At 44.9% G+C, this 21919-nt stretch overlaps 1 long non-coding RNA gene across 1 annotated transcript in view; it reads left to right on the forward strand.

Annotated features, from left to right (window-relative positions):
- Window positions 1–7276: 7276 nt before the first annotated feature.
- The window catches only part of LOC132207833 (uncharacterized), a 188916-nt gene continuing 174273 nt past the window's right edge, over window positions 7277–21919 (forward strand). The window contains exon 1 of the long non-coding RNA XR_009443887.1: window positions 7277–7897. This is a non-coding gene — a long non-coding RNA (uncharacterized LOC132207833). The remainder of the gene's footprint in view (window positions 7898–21919) is intronic.

Consider the following 21919-nt stretch of genomic DNA (forward strand, 5'->3'; position numbering starts at 1 on the left):
TTCAGCAAATCCTCAATTTTAATATTAATTAATAAACTCTAGTTTCGGTTTCAAATCCCTCCACGGTCTTGAATCCCTCCCCTAATCTCTGTAATCCCCTCCAGTCTCCTAGTTTTCAGAGCTATCTACAGTATTACACTAACTCATTCCTGAACATTTCCAGTTGTAGTTAGCTCACAGGTGGCATTGCTGTGAGCTGCCAAGGTACTAACACTGGAATTTCTTTCCTCAACCACTCTGTCCCTCAACCAGTTATTCCTCATTTCGTACACTGAGCATGAGTGACCTGCAGTGAGGTCTCAAGGAATTGGTGCCAGTTCACCAGAGGATGAAGTCACACTCCATTTCAGCTACAGGGGATTCAGATGAGAACTGCAATGGGGATGGGGTGGCCGACAGAAGAAGGATTGGTGCATTGGCAGGTTAGAAAGCCTGCCATTAATGTCACGGAGCATGAAAGACTCTGGCTTCAATCTGGCGCAGTGTTTGGAACCCATCCACTCCAGCACTGAGTTGTGGCCAACCTGATGGGAACAGTTACAGATTGAGTCATGATTGGTATCTCTGCTCCAGAAAAAGCAGAAGCTGTTGTGGTACAGTCGTGGGTGGGCCCTTCTGGAGCTCGAGTTACTCAGGATAAACACAATAAAAATCATCAGCTTTCACCTGCAGTGCCACAGTCACAGGGATCGCACTCTGTGGGAGCATTAAGCAAGAAAAAGGCACCTATAATACTGGTATGAAGGAAATAAATGAGGGCAGTTGATATTTGCATGCATTATGGCATAGATTGTTCAACATTATTGTTTTGAAATATCGATATTGTGATGGCATTTACTGTTGTTTGTAGACAAGTGGTGCAGTGGTAGTCAACAGCCAAGGAGAGGGAAGGTTCAGCCTTGTTAGTGGAATTTGAGCTTACATTTACCTGTATTACAGTTGGTCGAGTGGATCACAGAAAGTCTGGCAACAAAAAAGCTGCAATGGTTACCTCCTCACTGCTTCCAACTCCTCCTCTTTCTCAGCTGGTGCCCGATCACTGGCAGCGACAGCGTACCCTCATGATGCCAAGGTTGGAGACTATCAAGAATCATGACGACACCGGCCCTTCTCTGTACTGCAGGACTGCCCCAGAGTTCTCCAGGCAGCAGAAACAACATTGAACGACTCCAGTGGTCTGCACCATTACATTTCCTGTGGTACTTTATGCAGCCCCTCTGAGTGTGTAATACACACTCCCATATGGACCACGTCATCAAACAAAGGCTCTTGTCACCTCCTCATTACTTCAAGTTGTTCAAATGAGGATGGCAGGGCAGAATATTGAAGAATTATTACAAAGTCTTCTGTTCAGTATCCTGCTGCTCTCTGACAAGGAAAACTGAAATGTACTTGATTTTCATGTAATTTTGATTCCCATTACAGGTCCTTATGGGAACAGGAAAAATGACAAGCTGGAAAATTTTGCAAGTAATCTTTGGGCCAGCCTGGAATCTTCCCATCCTCTGGCCATGACCTTGTGACCCTGCTTGGAGGTTGTAGTTACAGTTTCAGAAGTGATCAATTCCAGTGAGGATGTCTGTACCAAGGTGAAAGCTCATGCACAGTTCTTCACGACGGGAAAAATGGCTCCATTCAGACTCTGGAGATTCAGGTATCCCACTGAGAATCGTTGTCTCCTTCATCATTCACCTTATTCCAGTCACCTGTCCTGCTCTGTGTGATTTCTGTCCATTCTCTCAGTCATGCTTGTCTGAGGGGATAGCCACTACTGTAGCCCTGTTGTTGACTTGTGCAGTATCCTCACAGTCAGGGAATGCTTCCCCATTCCTGAGAGATTTCAGTTGGCTTAAACAGCTCTGAAAACCACTAAACACTTTTACAAGAGTCAGCGGAAATCCACTTGCATCTAACCTGTAAGTAGTTGGTGATATCTCTATCCTCACTGCACTGGATTAAGAGAGGATTGTAACTGGAATACTGAGGTCAAAACATATACCATTAGCATCCAAGCAGCATTACGCATACTTCCATCAGAATGTGAATCAGATGACAGGGATTATACCTAGCACTTGGAGAACTGACAGAAACCCCAGGTTACCTTGTCAGGAAAGTTCCAGTGAATGAAGTGCCAACCGAGCACTTACCATTCGGGGGCAGTCTGTGGCTAAAACCCCACTCACTGAGAGATGCTGGCCAAACAGAGACTAGTGCCTCGCCATTGCAGGTGGTGCCACCAGGAAGGGTGGCTGATGCTGGTACTGCAATTAATCCAATGCTATTAGTGAGTCATGAACAAATTGGGGTCGTGGGAGAGGTTTTCTGGCCAGGGAATCAGGAGGTTGTAAGAAAAGGTAGTCAGGTGCTATCTGTTTGCCATCGCTACTAATATGGCATGGCGGATCAATGGTTAGCACTGCTGCCTCACAGCTCCAGGGACCCAGGTTCAATTCCAACCTCAGGTGACTGTCTGTGTGGAGTTTGCACATTCTGTATATGTCTGCATGGGTTTCCTCTGGGTGCTCCAGTTTCCTCCCACAGTCCAAAGATGTGCAGGTTAGATGGCTTGGCCATGCTAAGTTGCTAAGAGTGTCCAGGTATGTGTGGGTTAGGTGGGTTATAGTGGAATGGGTGTGGGTGGAATGCTGCAAAGGTCAATGTTGGGTCAAAGGGTCTGATTGTACACTGTAGGGATTCTATAATTAAGAGTTTTACTTCTCAAACTTTCTGTGTGATATTTGTTCAGCCTAAGTTATTAATTGCCCACTCAGGGGAGTAAAGACCATTTACCAGCCTTCCCAATCGAGACTGCATCAGGGTAAAACTTGAAAGACAGTCAGGTCCGTACTTACACTCTCCAGCTCAAACCCCGCATAAAGAGAGGGGTGTTAAATTCTACCCGTCATGTACAAAATCCAGCACCTACGTGATTGCCTGCAAAAATGCCATCCATCACTGCCCACAACAGAAGAGTGAACCTGGCAGAAACGCAGAATTGCTACAACGCAGAAGGAAGACATTCAGCCCATCATACTTGCCAAGCTCTCTGAGCACTCTAATTTAAGGCCAATCTTCTACCTTTTTCCAAAAACCCTGCATGTATTTTTTTTTCTGTTTAAGTAACCATCCCTCTTGCGTGCCTTCGCTGAATCTGCCACCACCACATTTCCGGGCAGTGGATTCCAGGCCCAGATCACTCACTGGCTGAATAAAGTATTTTTTCTCACTGCCCATTTGCTTCTTTTGTTAGCATCTTTGAAACTGTGCCCTCTGGTTCTAGATTCATTTTAGGAGTGGGAACATTTTATTCCTAGATAACAAGGTGTAGAACTGGATGAAGAGCTTTCTGAACTTTCGTCAGAAAAATGAAGAAGGGTCTAGGCCTGAAATGTCAGCCTTCCTGCTCCTCTGATGCTGCTGGGCCTGCTGCGTTCATCCAGCTCAGCACCTTGTTATCTCAGATTCCCCAGCATCTGCAGTTCCTACTATCTCTGAAGCATTTTATTCCTATCTGCTTTCTCCTGAGCACTCATGGTTTTGGAAAGTTTCTATCAAGTTTCCAAGGAAAGCAGTCCCAGTACCTTGAAAAAATCCTCATAACTGAGTTTCTCATCCCTGAGAATCATTCTCATAAATGGAGGCGTTGTGACAACATCACTGGACTAGTAATCCGGAGATTCAGGTAATCAGAATCAACTTTCACCATGACGCATGTTTGAATCCAATTTCAATTTAAAAACAACACCCGGGAATGAAAGTCTAATGGCGCCCATGAAATGGACCAACGACTGTGCTGTACATTTCTATGACTCTATGTCTCATAACAGGTCGCAGTACATTGGAGTTTTGTGTCATCTGCACAGTACAATGTTGTCCCCTGCACACCCAAGCCTAGATCATTTATGTCCGTATCAGGAAAGCAAGGGTCTCAATACCAGCCTCAGGGGAACTCCACAACAAACATCCTCTCAATCAGAAAAACACCCATCACACTCTCTTTCTTGTGATCAGAGATAATGGGAACTGCAGATGCTGGAGAATCCAGGATAACAAAGTGTGTAGCTGGATGAACACAGCAGGCTGAGCAGCATCTCAGGAGCACAGCAGCTGACGTCAGCTTTGGTGCTCCTGAGATGCTGCTTGGCCTGCTGTGTTCATCCAGCTACACACTTTGTTATATTACACTCTCTTTCTTATCCCTCAGACAATTTTGGATCCCTTTCATTCTGAGATTTTCTTCAAAAATTGTACAAAATGCTTTTGGATAGCCCATGCACAGCACAACAGCATCTTTGTTCTTTTCAACCTTCTCTGTTACCTGCGACTATCTCAAGCATCCAAATGATGTGGGCAAGTGGCTACTGACGTTATTGGATCTTAAGACACGGAAAATAACTCATTGATAATGTGGTATCCCAAATTAGAACCATCAGAGATTTACATGTCGGTGATAATTTACGCACGTGAGAGGGGTGCAGACACTTAGAGCCATTCAGCCGCTAGGTGAAAACATTTCCGAGTTAATTGCCACCCTGCGCAGAGTGCACATACAAATCTTGATGACAAGCATGACCCCAAGTCAGACAGCATCATTAGCATTGCTTCCAGATTAAAAATAACCCAGGGAGAACAAGACACTGCCTTTCAGACAGGTGTGGAGATAATTCCCAAATAACTAGCTTGATCCCAGACCATAGATGGGATGTACAATTATGGATTGACCAGATAAGGAACCAGCCAGGGTGCTCAATGATAACTGGTTAACATGGCGGGGAAGGGAGTGAAAAAATAACGAGACGTGCTAATCGGAATTGAGCTGTATTTGTGTGTTAAGTATAATTGAAGGGGCGTAAGAAGTGGGAGAGGGCTGTGGTGGCGGGTGGAATGATTGATGGAAGCCACATTTGCTTCTTGTCCAAGTTTAATTCACTTCCGGAGACGCCGGTATTATTTTCAAATTGGCGCTATTTGCAGCGTAAAATTGCAATCGCCAAATGTTATGCTGACTCCTGAGACAGCAGGTTGGCAACCCCCAGTGAAAAGGGACCAGGTACCAACGCTGCATCACCTTGCAGTTCTTAATCCAGGATGATAGAGAGTTTGGAACAGTCCCGGCCAAGTTGAAGTTACAGCATCCATTTCCATCAGTTAATATTGTGACGAGCATAATGTTTAAATGTGCAGTTTCACCTGTTCAATTCTTGTCTATCGACCAATAAATACAGATATTGCAATGGTGGGAAGGATTAGCGGGATGTTAGAAAGCAAAGCGGTGTTATTTTCAGAAAATGGTTACAAACCAGAGATTTTAAAAGGATTAGTTCCACCCCTTTCCCACCCCACCCCCCCCGCAACACGCACTCTTTGGTAGGGGTTTCCTTTAAGAGCGCTTCCAGAAATAAACCTGCCTTGGCCCAGGTTCTGTCCTATTTGGTATGAGAGGGATGTGATGATTTGGCTCCTGTACAATCTTCCTCCGCCATGCGGCAGGGTAGGAGCATTGAAAGCAGATCTCAGCTCTTGTGGAGAGAGAGAGAGAGAGCGTGAGGCAGCGGCTGCGAAACGCGATGGGGGTGAGGACGGACTGAAGAACCATGGCATCGCCGCTGTGTACTTAGTGCAGCCACCAGGCTCTCGGGGGAGGACAGCAAGGAGAATTTTGTGTTGTCCTTTTTATTTGCAATAATCCGGGGTGGGGAAGGGGAGAGAGAGCTGAGATAATGGGAACTGCAGATGCTGGAGAATTCCAAGATAATAAAATGTGAGGCTGGATGAACACAGCAGGCCAAGCAGCATCTCAGGAGCACAAAAGCTGACGTTTCGGGCCTAGACCCTTCATCAGAAAGGGGGATGGGGAGAGGGAACTGGAATAAACAGGGAGAGAGGGGGAGGCGGACCGAAGATGGAGAGTAAAGAAGATAGGTGGGGAGGTAGGGAGGGGATAGGTCAGTCCAGGGAAGACGGACAGGTCAAGGAGGTGGGATGAGGTTAGTAGGTCGATGGAGGTGCGGCTTGTCGGGGGGAGGAAGGGATGGGTGAGAGGAAGAACCGGTTAGGGAGGCAGAGACAGGTTGGACTGGTTTTGGGATGCAGTGGGTGGGGGGGAAGAGCTGGGCTGGTTGTGAGGTGCAGTGGGTGGGGGGGGGAAGAGCTGGGCTGGTTGTGAGGTGCAGTGGGTGGGGGGGGGGAAGAGCTGGGCTGGTTGTGAGGTGCAGTGGGTGGGGGGGGGAAGAGCTGGGCTGGTTGTGAGGTGCAGTGGGTGGGGGGGGAAGAGCTGGGCTGGTTGTGAGGTGCAGTGGGTGGGGGGGGGAAGAGCTGGGCTGGTTGTGAGGTGCAGTGGGTGGGGGGGGGAAGAGCTGGGCTGGTTGTGAGGTGCAGTGGGTGGGGGGGGGAAGAGCTGGGCTGGTTGTGAGGTGCAGTGGGTGGGGGGGGGAAGAGCTGGGCTGGTTGTGAGGTGCAGTGGGTGGGGGGGGGAAGAGCTGGGCTGGTTGTGAGGTGCAGTGGGTGGGGGGGGGAAGAGCTGGGCTGGTTGTGAGGTGCAGTGGGTGGGGGGGGGAAGAGCTGGGCTGGTTGTGAGGTGCAGTGGGTGGGGGGGGGAAGAGCTGGGCTGGTTGTGAGGTGCAGTGGGTGGGGGGGGGAAGAGCTGGGCTGGTTGTGAGGTGCAGTGGGTGGGGGGGGGAAGAGCTGGGCTGGTTGTGAGGTGCAGTGGGTGGGGGGGGGAAGAGCTGGGCTGGTTGTGAGGTGCAGTGGGTGGGGGGGGGAAGAGCTGGGCTGGTTGTGAGGTGCAGTGGGTGGGGGGGGGAAGAGCTGGGCTGGTTGTGAGGTGCAGTGGGTGGGGGGGGGAAGAGCTGGGCTGGTTGTGAGGTGCAGTGGGTGGGGGGGGGAAGAGCTGGGCTGGTTGTGAGGTGCAGTGGGTGGGGGGGGGAAGAGCTGGGCTGGTTGTGAGGTGCAGTGGGTGGGGGGGGGAAGAGCTGGGCTGGTTGTGAGGTGCAGTGGGTGGGGGGGGGAAGAGCTGGGCTGGTTGTGAGGTGCAGTGGGTGGGGGGGGGAAGAGCTGGGCTGGTTGTGAGGTGCAGTGGGTGGGGGGGAAGAGCTGGGCTGGTTGTGAGGTGCAGTGGGGGGAGGGGACGAACTGGGCTGGTTTAGGGATGCTAAATCTCCCCTTCCCCCACCGCATCCCTAAACCAGCCCAGCTCGTCCCCTCCCCCCACTGCACCACACAACCAGCCCAGCTCTTCCCCTCCACCCACTGCATCCCAAAACCAGTCCAACCTGTCTCTGCCTCCCTAACCTGTTCTTCCTCTCAGCCATCCCTTCCTCCCACCCCAAGCCGCACCCCCATCTACCTACTAACCTCATCCCACCTCCTTGACCTGTCCGTCTTCCCTGGACTGACCTTTTCTCTCCTCTCCACCTTCGGTCCGCCTCCCCCTCTCTCCCTATTTATTCCAGTTCCCTCTCCCCGTCCCCCTCTCTGATGAAGGGTCTAGGCCCGAAACGTCAGCTTTTGTGCTCCTGAGATGCTGCTTGGCCTGCTGTGCTCATCCAGCCTCACATTTTATTATTTTAGGAGAGAGAGAGCTGTTTTGGTTTGTGATACAAGAGACGAGGCTGTCTATGCCTTTCACCCATCGGTAGCTCTCCTCCTGTCCCTGCCTCAATGCACACACTCTGCCAGGCATAGTCTTCCTCCCTCTGTGTGTGTGTGTGTGTGTGTGTCTCTCTCTCGCTTCAGCTCCTAAAACCTAAGATGCATCGGATATAAAAACACGCACATAAAAACACACACACACATCAACAAGCCATGGAGAAAGATCAGGAATTACTGCAAGCTGTCAAAACCGAAGATGTAGCTGCAATGCAGAAGCTGTTGCAAAGGCCGAAACAAGGCAAAGCGAGTGAGTACCCTTTACACACCGTTCCATTGGCTGATGTGAATGTGCCTGCGTTTTTTTGTGTGTGTGTGTTTTGCAAATGTCCTGTTATTGTGGAGTAGGAGGGGAGGGAGTTTGGTCTGTTGTTCAATATGGGCTCTCCTATCTTGACCGATGCTGTTAGCGACTCTTGACACAGTGCAATCGGTGGGAATGTAGCAGTAGCCTGAATAGTGCGTTCTCTCTCCCTCAGACAGCTCCCCTGCATCCCTGAGCTTCACAAGCCGGCGCTTTCTGCTCCTAACAGCGCAGATTGAACGTTGAGGATAGATAAGCTCAATACTGGGAATCCTAGATTCCCTATCAACCGGGCAAGAGATTGCAGATGGTTTGTAGCGAATCCACGGTTGAGATACAACGCACAGAATCAGTTAGTAGAAGGGGAAAGGTGGTTCTGGAGGTTTGCACTGTTCTGTTTCGGCAAAAAAAGTGCCCGACCAGAGAATATCAGGCCAGTGACTAAGATGGTTAAACAGCTAATTCTAGTGGAAAGCTGTCAAGAAGGTAATAGCTCAGAGTCTCGCTTCTGAGGAAGTGCAAACTGGAGATCTTGTTTGACCCACTCTGTGCAGGTTGTTGTTGCTGTGTTGCAAAGAGAGCCTAGAGACGTGAGGGGGGACTTGGATGTGACAAATGCAGTGACTCCACACCCGGGCAGTGGTTTGGCAACATGATTCGGACCCCGTTAGCTTGCAGCCCTCTGACGCTGTTCCCTTACTGCCGGATGCTCACTGGCTCGCACGCCCCAAACAACCGGGGCTATTTTAAATTTAACCCCTTGATTGATGGGCTGACAAGTGCCTGTTGATGACAAAGCAATAGATGCTGCAGATCTGGTAATTAGAAGCAGTTTTGCTGGGAGACGCTTTAATTGATAGATTTCAATTCTAAAATTAACCAGGATTAAACGGGGAAGACCTCGAGCTGGCTGATCTATGATGTAGTAATAACAGTATTTTCGGAAAGATTGTCTGAGACGCAGGAGTGATGTCTCTCCCAGCTATCCTGGCCGCAAGGAGGAGGAAAAGGCAACCCTTTCCGAACAAGGCACAGTGAGGATTTCTGAAACATTTATGTATCGCTTAACTGGAAACTTGATAATGTACGCCACAATGTGGGAGGGGGAATCTTATTCAGTTCTATATTTGCCTAAAGCTTCACTCCAGATATTTTGTTAAAAATAAAAGAATAATGGGATTTGAAGGGTACGCTGCGAGTAAATCGTGGGAAAATGTTAATTTATTTTGATGTGACTTGCTCCTACATGAGTAAAACATATTGTGATTAAGGATGATGGAATAAACTAAAAGCATTATTTGCCAGGATGAGATTCTGTCATAGTCTGGAGATGCGCTGCTCTGCTATCCAGTTATGAAGAGCTGCTGTAGTTGTGTTCTACAAGACTCCAATTGTTGGATGCAGTGGAAGTCTTTCAGGAGAAGACACCATGTCCCTTTTAAAAATAGTTTCTTACTGATTTATCATGTCACACACAGTACTTTGATTTGTAATTTTCTGGCTTATTCTCTGGTGTTGAGAACCTTTGTGGGTTGACTCTCCCTTTGACCTCATGATCCCTGTTGAGTTTAGATTTTGAATGCGTGGCCTGTGCATTTGTTGGATTTCTCTCTATTGGTTCTCTAAGTTCACTGACTGAATGCAACACTGTATCAATGTTTACCAATAATGATCATATCTGTGATGATGATGCTATTTTCCTTGGGACAGATAATGAAAATCTCCATGCTTCACAAAGTCTGTCTTCGTGTCTATTGGTGCTCCATAATTGGTGACCATGCCTTCAGCTGACAATGCCTTAAGCTCTGGAATTTCTTCCATAAACCTCACCACTCCTTTACCACCGCCCCCCCCGACCATGTTCTCCTTTACATTATTGGTTATAAAATACCAGAGCGGTTACCTGTGTTGATATCGCCAGTGTCACGTTTGATTAGATCATTCCTCCTATGAAATATTGTGAGACATTTTACTTTTAGCAATGCAAGATGCATACATGCTGTTGTTATTAGACAATAAGTCGAGGTGGGAGGGTGCGGTATCATTGGGATTTAAATGGCTGGAGAGGCCTAACGCCAAATACCCAGCAGGTAGCTGTGTTGGGGCTGGGTTTGAGGGTGGGGTGGCAGATGGTGACTGTCTCTTCTAAATTAGCCCATGTTCCCATTAGAGGATCATATGTAATGCCTTGCTTATCACCAGTCTTCAAAATTCTGACAACACCCCAACTCCCCAACATATCCTCACTAGGGCCTACCAATTCTTCTCACTTGGTGAGCTGAATCTGGAACAATTGTCTAAGTCCCAAGTGCAATACCAGTAATGATCACGTCTTCTGGTGGTGCTGCTGGTACAGTGCTGGAATGCTGCCAATCTCTTACTGGCCTGAATCTCTCTGAGGCAGGACATCTTCATGTATAAGCGGAGCAATCAACCCATCAGATGGTTGCAGAGCTTGGCAGACTTCCCCACCTCTGTGCTTTTAGTCAAAGAGGTGGGGAACCCAGAGTCTTGTGTCATTCAGCCCTGAGGCAGTTGACCCTTACTTGCCTTCTGAAGTAGTATAGCAAATAGTTCATAAAAATGGGCAATAAAATGGTGACTTTGCCAGCATAATCCACATAATTAGAACTTTTCTTTATTAAATTGGGAACTCTGTGTGGTGTGTGCAATGCTAATGGAAGTACAGATCCTGGCTAAGCCCAGTGTTCTGTCTCCACCTCCCATGATAATACAAGGTACTGACTGATTGGTTTCTTGGCTGAGACTGTGGTCACTTAGTTGGCAGCCAAAAACACGAAGCAGTGTTTTTAGGAGAGGATGAGACAAAATATTTAGAGTGTCGAGAGGGTCCATAAAGTTTTGCAACTGAAGACATAAAAGCTGCTAGAGTTTAAAAATAACTTGGATCTGTATTTGAACTAACATTAATGTAGAGGGCCAAGAGCTGGAAAACAGGATTCAACTTGATAGTTTTAATTTGGCTGGCAAAGATGCGCTGGGCCAAATGCTCTCCTTCCATTGCTGCAAATTTCCACAATACTCCAAAATCATGTCAAAGATTTCTGAAGAAGGGTTTTGGCTTGAAACATCAGCCTTCCTGCTCCTCTGATGTTGCTTGGCCTGCTGTGTACATCCAGCTGTACACCTTGTTATCGCTGTTGTAGAGCATCTATGTGTCCCACTGTTATTTTACTATCGTGCCAGATGTGTAGTACATGATTTCTCTGCAAGTTGGTATGACAAATTAAAATGATGAGACATTTTTATTCTCTTAATGATAAAACTCAAAATTCCAACTGCACCTATGTCAACTCCTGTGCTGTAACATGTCTTTACAGATTGAAAGGTGCATTTTATTTCAGTTGGGATGATTCTTGGATTTCTGCCAGACTTCAGCAGTTTGAGGTTTGCTGTGACAATTCCATGCCTTTTGACCTTCAACACAATCACAATGAAAATGACGTGGAAATTACAATATGGATACTGTGTGTGTGTGTGTGTGTGTGTGTACCTTGTGATATTTGATATAATCATTTGATATAATCAGTGGCGTTACTTTGGAGAGGTTTTGGTCTCCCCTTTGAATATTGAAGTAGAATGTAAAGCTCTTGCAGAAGTTTCGCGAATGACATAGAGCATCAGTCTGATGAAAACCTACCTCTTCCCCTTGCTACTATCTACTTGTTATTGCAGTATCAGTTTCTGAGACATGCCTTAGAATCCATTAAAGACGTGAATAAAGGCAAACAGTTGCCACTCACTCTAACCAACGTTTTTGTATAAAGATTTTACCCTCTACATGGACATGAGTCTTAATCCCATGTGCCCACTCTGTTCCAGTGAATGCTTTATTCATCCTTACTTTGACCACTTGCTTAACCTATTCCTAAATATTGACTTGGCTGCCTGTTCAGTCATTAATTCTGGTTGCACATTTTGAACTCTATGTGTTTGATGCAGCAGTTGGAAACAAGGGCTTGTGCTGCTTTAGTTATACCATCAATAGAGACTTTAAATAGTCATGAAAGAAAGGAAGAACTGGCACTGAATAAATTACCTGGGGTTTTTTTGTATTCATTCTTAGAATGGAGCTGCTGCTGGCTGGCCAGTATTTATTGCCCACTCATAGCTGCCCTTGACAAGGTGTTGGTGAGCTGCCTTCTTGAACCATGGCTTGGAGGGCAACTTGCAGGTGGTGGTATTCCCATAAATTTGCTGCCCTTATCCTTCTAGATGGTAGTATTTATGAAAGTGTTGGTTTCTAAAGAGCCTTGGTGAATTTATGCAGGGGATTTTGTAGATGATGTGCACAGCTGCTACTTCCCATCACTGGTGGAGGGAATGAATTTTTCTCGCTGTTGCTTTGTTAACTGTAGCAGCTTGCTGTGCCTAAATTGACTGCTGCATTTCCTGACATTGCAATAGTGACTACACTTCCAAAATATGAATACTGCTGAGAAAAGGCATATTTTGCTCCAGTTTTTCAACTTGCACTTAACAGGACAATTCACATCAAATACAATGTAAAAGGATCAACTATTATAGTAAATAAGAAGTGAGTCCTGGTGTTTTCCCTGTGGAAACACCTCAGAGTCCACTGTAATTGCTTTATTCATCTTTACTTCAACCATTTGCTGTACCTGTTCCTAAATATTGATGTGGTTCCACTTCCAAATGAATCAGCACTCTCTTTGTGTACAGCTTTTCCCTTCACTTCTTGCAAATTGCCCCAATAAGTGCAAGATGAAAAGGATAAACAAAATGTATTTTTTTCAAGTTCTGTATTACCAACTGATGACTGCCAAAATACTTCATTGGCTGTAAAGTGCTTTGGAATGTCCTGAGGCCATGAAAGGGAAGAAAGAGAAGGCTTTCTTTCTTAACATTGTGCATTTCACAGCTTTAGGATATCCCAAACAACTTCTGGCCAAGAGAATAGTTGAGAATTGGAGTCACTGTCGTAATGTGGAAACACGGCAGTCCATTTGTGCACAGTGAGATCTCACAAACGGCAACATAACAGTGACCAGAAAACCCCTTCAGTAATATCAGTTCAGAGCTTAGTATTGACCAAAACACCAGGCTAACTCTGCTTGACAACAGAGGCATTACATTACCTGAGAGGGAATACGAGTATTTAACAACTAGACACCTGAAGCCACAATTTCAATGGGTAGAGTGTTGGTTCGAATGGTATCATCCAAAGGTCAGCACCTCCAACAATGGACCACTGGGTATGTTAGCCTAGATTTTCTTCTCAGGTCTATAGATCCTGACTTGAACAATGACATTCTGTCTTAACGGTTGGAGTGAAACCCACTGAGCTGCAGCTAATATAGAACATAGAACATAGAACATAGAACAGTACAGCACAGAACAGGCCCTTCAGCCCACAATGTTGTGCCGACCATTGATCCTCATGTATGCACCCTCAAATTTCTGTGACCATATACATGTCCAGCAGTTTCTTAAATGACCCCAATGACCTTGCTTCCACAACTGCTGCTGGCAACGCATTCCATGCTCTCACAACTCTCTGCGTAAAGAACCTGCCTCTGACATCCCCTCTATACTTTCCACCAACCAGCTTAAAACTATGACCCCTCGTGCTAGCCATTTCTGCCCTGGGAAATAGTCTCTGGCTATCAACTCTATCTATGCCTCTCATTATCTTGTATACCTCAATTAGATCCCCTCTCCTCCTCCTTTTCTCCAATGAAAAGAGACCGAGCTCAGTCAACCTCTCTTCATAAGATAAGCCCTCCAGTCCAGGCAGCATCCTGGTAAACCTCCTCTGAACCCTCTCCAAAGCATCCACATCTTTCCTATAATAGGGCGCCCAGAACTGGACGCAGTATTCCAAGTGCGGTCTAACCAAAGTTTTATAGAGCTGCAACAAGATCTCACGACTCTTAAACTCAATCCCCCTGTTAATGAAAGCCAAAACACCATATGCTTTCTTAACAACCCTGTCCACTTGGGTGGCCATTTTAAGGGATCTATGTATCTGCACACCAAGATCCCTCTGTTCCTCCACACTGCCAAGAATCCTATCGTTAATCCTGTACTCAGCTTTCAAATTCGACCTTCCAAAATGCATCACCTCGCATTTATCCAGGTTGAACTCCATCTGCCACCTCTCAGCCCATCTCTGCATCCTGTCAATGTCCCGCTGCAGCCTACAACAGCCCTCTACACTGTCAACGACACCTCCGACCTTTGTGTCGTCTGCAAACTTGCTGACCCATCCTTCAATCCCCTCATCCAAGTCATTAATAAAAATTACAAACAGTAGAGGCCCAAGGACAGAGCCCTGTGGAACCCCACTCACCACTGACTTCCAGGCAGAATATTTTCCTTCTACTACCACTCGCTGTCTTCTGTTGGCCAGCCAATTCTGTATCCAAGCAGCTAAGTTCCCCTGTATCCCATTCCTCCTGACCTTCTGAATGAGCCTACCATGGGGAACCTTATCAAATGCCTTACTGAAATCCATATACACCACATCCACAGCTCGACCCTCATCAACTTTTCTCGTCACATCCTCAAAAAACTCGATAAGGTTTGTAAGGCATGACCTACCCCTCACAAAGCCGTGTTGACTGTATTTGATCAAGCCATGCTCTTCCAGATGGTCATAAATCTTATCCCTCAGAATCCTTTCTAACACCTTGCAGACGACAGACGTGAGACTTACTGGTCTATAATTGCCGGGGATTTCCCTATTTCCTTTCTTGAAGAGAGGAATTACATTTGCCTCTCTCCAGTCCTCAGGTACGACTCCAGTGGAGAGCGAGGATGCAAAGATCTTCGCAAGTGGCGAAGCAATTGCATTTCTCGCTTCCCAAAGCAGCCGAGGACAAATCTGGTCCTGGCCTGGCGACTTGTCAATCTTAATGTTTGACAAAATTTTCAGCACATCAGCTTCCTCTATCTCTATCCATTCCAGCATGCACACCTGCTCTTCAAAGGGTTCATATCCAATGATTGATCTGTATAGTGAGTGAAAGGAAAATGGTGTAAACACCACACTGTGCAGCCTGCTCTCATTCACTCACTCGGAGCAAATTTTCAGAAACTTGCCAGTAGATAGTGAGTGCACCTTCTTATTAAGCTGCTGCTTGTAGCCGCTCCTGCCAGGAGACCTGCTGTCATGGTGTGCCAATTCTGTCTGTCTTATGCCACCCTCATACATCGGTTGTGGTTTGTTGGCAGCCATTCTGTGACACCACTCTGTGACCTGTTCCTGGGAAGATAGGGTTCTCCTGTGAGGAAAGGTTGGATCTGTACCAGTTGGAACTTAGAAGAATGAGAATTGATCCTATGGCAATATATAAAATCCTGAGGGGACTTGATACATTGTGTACAGGGAAAATGTTTCCTCTCGTGAGGGAATCTCAAAATAGGGGGTACAATTTAAGAACAGGAGGTCTTCTTTCTATGATGGAGACAAGGAGGATTTCCATCAGAGGGGTATGGGTCTGTGGAATTCTCTTCCCCAAAAAGTATTGGCGGCTGTACCATTGACTTTATTCTAGGTTGAGTTAGATGGTTTTTTGATAGATGTGGGAGACGAGGGCTTGGGGAAAAGGGACAGAGGGGCTTGAGTCCACAAGCAGATCAGCCACTGGATGGTGGAGCAGAGTTAAAGGGCTGAATGGCTTTCTGTTGCTCTCAAATGACATGTTCCTATATTCCGTTCTAACATCCATCATCCAACTGCACATAGGTTGACCCCTCTTCCTGCTGCTGTCCAGAATCTCTTAGCTTGTAAGCTCAGATCAAATAGCCAAAATTGTGACTCTTTTTTTCTGGGTGTCACTTATTAAACTTGGAGAGAGGAAAAAGGAGTATATGAGTACCTTTTGTTCTTCTCATTTTAGATTCAATCTTTTTATAATATTTCTGAGAACTGCTTGAGAAACAGAGTCATAGAATCATACAGCATGGAAACAGATTCTTCAGTCAAACCAGCCCGTGCCAAACATATTTTTGAGCTAAACTAGTCCCACCTGCCTGCTCCTGGTCCATAACTCTCCAAATCTTTCCTGTTCATGTACGATTCTAAGTGTCTTTTAAGTGTTATAGCATCTAACTCAGGAAATGAATAGTTTTTTTGTGGGTGCATGTGGAATGTACTGTATCATGGTGAGGGAAAGTAAAAGGTGTATTCAGATTGAGGAAATGAATGCTGGCCTGAACAGAATTGGTTGCTTTGTATGGCCTTATTGATTTTGCTTGCCTCTCGTACCTTGTCGTAAAACTGCTTATAACTTCAAGGAAGGCGAATAGCAATTGCTGTGGGTTTTGCAGAACACATTGTAAGTACATACAGATTTATTTTTTAAAAAAGCTATTAAACCAAAGAAATGGAATTGCACAATAAATCAGAAAGTAACGTGGCAGCCTAGCTGCTTGTTGAAGCACTTAGACTTTGTATAGATGGCTTTGTGCTTTGCCATCCACTTTCCACAATGGTTAAAATCATAAAATTGTACAGCACAGAATGAGTCCATTCAATCCATTATGCCTGGGTTGACTGGCGGAAAGAGATTTCTGATCTGCCCCACTTGCCAGTCTTTTCTCTGCACCACTGCAAATATTTCCCATTTTAAACTACTTCATTCCTCCTGCCTCAGAGCATCTTGCTTTCATTGTGCTGCTTGGGTTGGCCTAGAAACACAATTGGCAAAGTGGGTGGCAAGAGAGGTGATTCATTCTGAATGCCTCTTTTTAAAATATTATTTATTTATTGAATGTGGGCATCACTGATACGGGGCCAGCATTAATTGCTCATGAGCAGATGCTCCTGAGCTGCCTTCCAAAACCACAGTATTCCCAAAGCGATGATAAGGAGGGAGCTGCAGAATTCTCAATCAGTAAAGATGATGGAATGGCAACATTTTCATGTCAGGATTGTGTGTACATCCGAAGATTGGAGGGAAACTGAGAAGTGATGCCCCCATGTGCCTGCTGTCCTTGCCCTGCTGGTTGGTAGATGTTGTGGGTTCTGGAGAAACCTTTGAAGAAATGTTGTTGCGTTACTGCACTGTATCTTGTAGATTCCAGTTGGAGCATCCACTTTAAGGCATCTACTTGCATCCTCATTCGAGATTCTCTATTCTGAGTGTAGGGAGCCACTTACTATGCTAGTATTGTATGGTGCTGACTGTTTACAAGCTGCCAATCAAGATGAAGTCATGGAGAAAAGAAATAGCTGTGATGTGAAGGTACATGACAGATTCCATTGTTACTGTATTGGCTTAGTAGAAATATCACCATTGAGTCAAAAGGTTGTGGATTCAAGTCACACAGCTGGAGAGTATCAGAGAGGGTAAGTGAAGAAGGGTGTTCCTCATGACTGGAGATTGCAGAACCAAAGGTCACAGACTAAGGATGCACAGTAGAACGAAGATGAGGAGAAATGTCTTCGCCAAGAGAATGGTGAGCCAGTGGAATTTTCTATCATTGAATATTTTTAAGACAGAGTTAGATATTGTTCTTCGAGCTAAAGAGATCAAAGAATATGGGGAGAAAGCAGGAACAGCAATGAGCAGGCATGCTCATATTTTATGGTGGAGCAGGCTCAAGAACTGAATGGCCTACTCCCAGTCCAATTTTCTCTGTTTCTATGTTAAATTGGGAAAGGGGAATGGATAATCCGGTAGTTAATTAATTATTGCTTTAAGCATAAAATTAAACTGAACATTTATAACTCACTGACCTAGTTCCAAACACACATAAATAGGATTCAGACTTGATTGATATTCCCCAATAAGGACAAACCAAAGTGCTTTGAAACAGACAAAGTGTAGTCACTGCTGTAACATAGAGAATGTATTTACATAAGTTCCTACAAACAGTAAATTTACTTGCATGAGCTCCCACAAACTGTAATGTGATAATGACCTGATAATCACTTTTAGCAATGTTGATTCCAGTGAGATCTCACCTGTTTTTCCTCTAAAGAATACCATGTGATTTTTTTTACTTCCACCTGGGAGAGCAAACAAAGGTACAGATTTATCACCAATGCAGCACAGCAGGACAAGAAATGAGAATTGTTACGATTCCAGCTGCTTCAGCAAGTGGAATAGTCAAACCCCAGAATAAAACCTGCCTCGCTAGATCTTTTTCCCCTTTGTCAAACCTTGTGGTCTTTCACTGAAACATAAGCACATCAGACTACAGATTAGATTTTACCAATAAAACAGAAGTTTATTACATTGAAGAAATAAAATAAACCAAAATATCAAATATAGCAGTTTTAAAAATTTCAGAACACATTGCAAAAGAAAGTTACCCATGAGAACTTTCCCCTTGACTGCTCTCAAACTTAAAGCTTAGCCTTCCTCAGTATTTTCATAGTCTGCAGAATTCTAACAAAATACTTTAACTGTTCTAAACAAGAGATAGAAGTTACAGAGACAGAGACTGCATTGTTTTAAATGACAAAGGAAATGCTTTTGTAAAGCGCAAAAAGTGTAGCAATGAGATAAGTACAGGAATAAAAGATGGATCCAGAAAAGGTGTGAATGCTTTCAACAGTTCCATTACCAGCAGCTTTCCAATACAGCCGAAGGCAACATGTTGCTTTATTCTGAAACCTCAGCCAAGATTGCTTCTCAGTGAATCAGTCATGAAACTCTCTGAGGAATACTACAATATGATCAGTGTTACTGCTGTGGAATGCCTACTGAATGTTTAATGTTTAACCACACATCCATAAGGCAGCCCCACAGTCAGTGCACCATCCCTTTACTACCATACTACATGGGCTAGATATAGCTTTCACCTCAGTGGGCAAGAACTTAAATCCAAAAACCTTACAACTCAAGAAATAAATAGTGTTAAAAACCAAAAGAACTGTGGATGCTGTAAATAAGAGACAAAAAACAGAAGTTGCTGAAAAAGCTCAGCCGGTCTGGGCAGCATTTGTGAAGAGAAATCAAAGTTAAGGCTTCAGGTCCGGTCACCTTTCCTCTGAAATAAATAGTATTAGTCACTGATGTATAGCTGACAGTAAAATTCGGCCTTTTTCTCTCCATAAATTCTGCCAGGCCTGTTGAGTTTCTCCAGCGCTTGCTGTTATTTCAGATTTCCAGCATTCTCAGTATTACGCTTTCAATGTAGGCGTCAGCTGGCATACCCTTGGAGGTGTTTGTGTCCTGTTTAGACCTCCCCAATATGAAAACATGTATATGGACATGTGGTTATCTTAGGAAATGATGTTGAAGCATCCCCTAGGCAGGGATGTAAGATGTAGCAATTTCCCCAGATCTTTAACTCCTGCAGCGAGGCGCCAAGAAGCTTTGCCTAGATTTTGGAATGGGCTACAACACGGAAAATCTCCTATACTGTCTGTAATGAATATAGTATCCATTGTTAATCAATTCTGGAGAGGGATTCAGGAGATGAGATTTTTATGAGTAAGGCCTGTGCTCAATTGAAGTGCAAAATACTGAGTTTAAATTCCTTTCCTTGTACATTATTTTCATGTAACTGCAAAATGAATTTGAGATTTCCCATGTATACGAATGATAAACATGCAGCTCTGAAGATGTTGAAGAAATTCACTTTATTAAATAGTGCTCCCCATCAATATTTGCGAGTGAAAATGGATTCTAAAGTGAAATTTCATATCCTACTAAAACAGTGCTGTGTCCAAGGGCACAATTAACTTGTATTCAATGCTTGTCTTTGGGCAAATAATGTGCACAACAGAATCATTGGTTGTTTCCCTTCCGGATCAGAAGCACCTCTGTTAGTCCTCTTTCTCTTCTACAATGTCGAAAACTATACAGTCTGCTCCCAACAAAGTTTTTTCATTTATTCTTCTTTTGCTGGTGCTATGATTCCAGCTGCTGTTGTTACAAGCCAGGCCACATCCGAGAATGAAATCTGACTTGATTATCAATTTTTCTTCAATTTAGTGTGGCAGCCTTTCACTGAAACATAAGCACACAAAGCTGCACATTTGGTTTTAACAATAAAACAGTTCATTGCACTCAAGAAAGTAAAATACAATAAAGCAAACCAAACTAACTATATAACACAGTTTGAAAGGTTGCAAAACACAACAAAACAGCATCCCATGTACTCCCTAAAACAGTCACTTTACAGTTACTTAACAATCTGGAGCGGTTTTCTTTCTCTATCAAATCTGCATGTTAGATTTAACTGCTTCTGCTCAGTTTCTGTCCCTCAAATTGTGGGGTCTTCCTCCTTCACCATTCACACAACTGAGAGTTTAGACTTCCTCAGTGTTTTACTAATCCACACGGTTCTCCCCAGACATTCCAGCTCTGGAAGTTTCACTAACTACACCCTTTCACAAAAATAGCTTATTTCCTTAGCCCCTCTGAACAGTCTCCATTTCTAGGATAGATTATACTTGGTTCTGACCCCAGTTGAGTTGAGAGTATGACTTGGAGGGGAACTTGTAGCTGATAGAGTTGCAAACCATGTGCTGCTCATTGCTCCCCCCCAGTATCTGGAAACATACGCTGTGCCTCTAAGCTGATCAGTATTGTATCACTTATTGTGTATCCTATTGACTAGTTTGCCCTCCCCAAATGCCTTACTGCACATTCCGGCAGATTAAATTCTATTTGTCCCTTTCTGTTAACCGATCAGCCCATTGTTACTATATTCCAAGTCTGCAGCTTTCTTCCTCTTTATCAACCATGCACTCATTTTTAGTCTATCATCTGCAAATTTTTAATGGTGCCCCCTGCACTTAAGTTTGCTTCTTTGCTATCTACCATGAAAGGGAAAGGACCCAATACTGAACCCTGTGGAATCCCAATAGAAATGACCTTTCAACTACAACTACAGTGAGCATTACCCTTTGTCTGCAGTCACTGAGTTTATTTTGTTCCATTTGCTACTTTCCCTCAGATTCCATCACCACCTTCTGTTTTGACCAATTCATCATGTGGGAACTAGTCCAAAGCCACCTTGAAACCTACGTAAGCTGCATCAAATGCTCTACTCTCCTTGACCCTCTTTAACACCAATTCAAATTGGTGCGGCATAGTGACTCTGTGGTTAGAACTGCTGACTCACAGCACCAGGGATCAGGGTTTGATTCCAGCCTCAGGAGACTGTCTGTGCGGAGTTTGCACACTCTCACCATGTCTGTGTGGGCTTCCTCCAGGTGCTCTGGTTTCCTTCCACAGTCCAAAGATGTGGAGGGTAGGTGGATTGGCCATGCTAAATTGCCTATGCGAAATTACCCATAGTGTGCAGGGACGTGTAGATTAGGTGGATTAGCCATTGGAGATGAAGGGTTACAGGGATAGGATAGGGGATGTGTTGGCTGGGACGCTGTTTGGAGGGTTGGTGTTGACTTGATGGGATGAATCGCCTGCTTGCACCCTGTAGGGATTCTATGAATCATGAAATTCAAACATAGAATCAAGTTCATCAGACACAAATGAAATCAGAAAATCCCAGAACTGCTCAGAAGGTGTGGCAGCGTCTGTGGACAGAGAAACAGAATTAATGTTTCATTAACCTGCCATCAGAAGTCCAAAGATAGGTCCATTGTGCTGAATATTTCCAGCGTGTTTTGGTCTTACTTTAGATTGCCAGCATTTGCAGTATTTTGCTGTTGTACTACCCAGACGTGATCACCCGTGAACAAATCCACACTGAGTGTATTTAATTACAAATCGGTAGTTATTAGGACAAGTGACATAAAGTATTGCCAAAAAGGCAGCTTTCAGGAGGAAAGAGTGAAAATGGAGGGGCATGGGAAGGGAATTCCAGAGATTCGGGCCTAGGCAGCTAAAAGTTGGAGGAGGGGTGATGGTCTAGTGATATTATCGCTGGACTGTTAATCCAGAAACCCAAGTAATGTTTTGGGGACCTGGGTTCGAAACCCACCACGGCAGATGGTAGAATTTGAATTCAATAAATATTTGGAATTAACAATCTAATGATGGCCGTGAATCCATTGTC

Source organism: Stegostoma tigrinum, unplaced genomic scaffold, assembly GCF_030684315.1.
Source record: "Stegostoma tigrinum isolate sSteTig4 unplaced genomic scaffold, sSteTig4.hap1 scaffold_172, whole genome shotgun sequence".
In the NCBI taxonomy this organism is placed as follows: domain Eukaryota; kingdom Metazoa; phylum Chordata; class Chondrichthyes; order Orectolobiformes; family Stegostomatidae; genus Stegostoma; species Stegostoma tigrinum.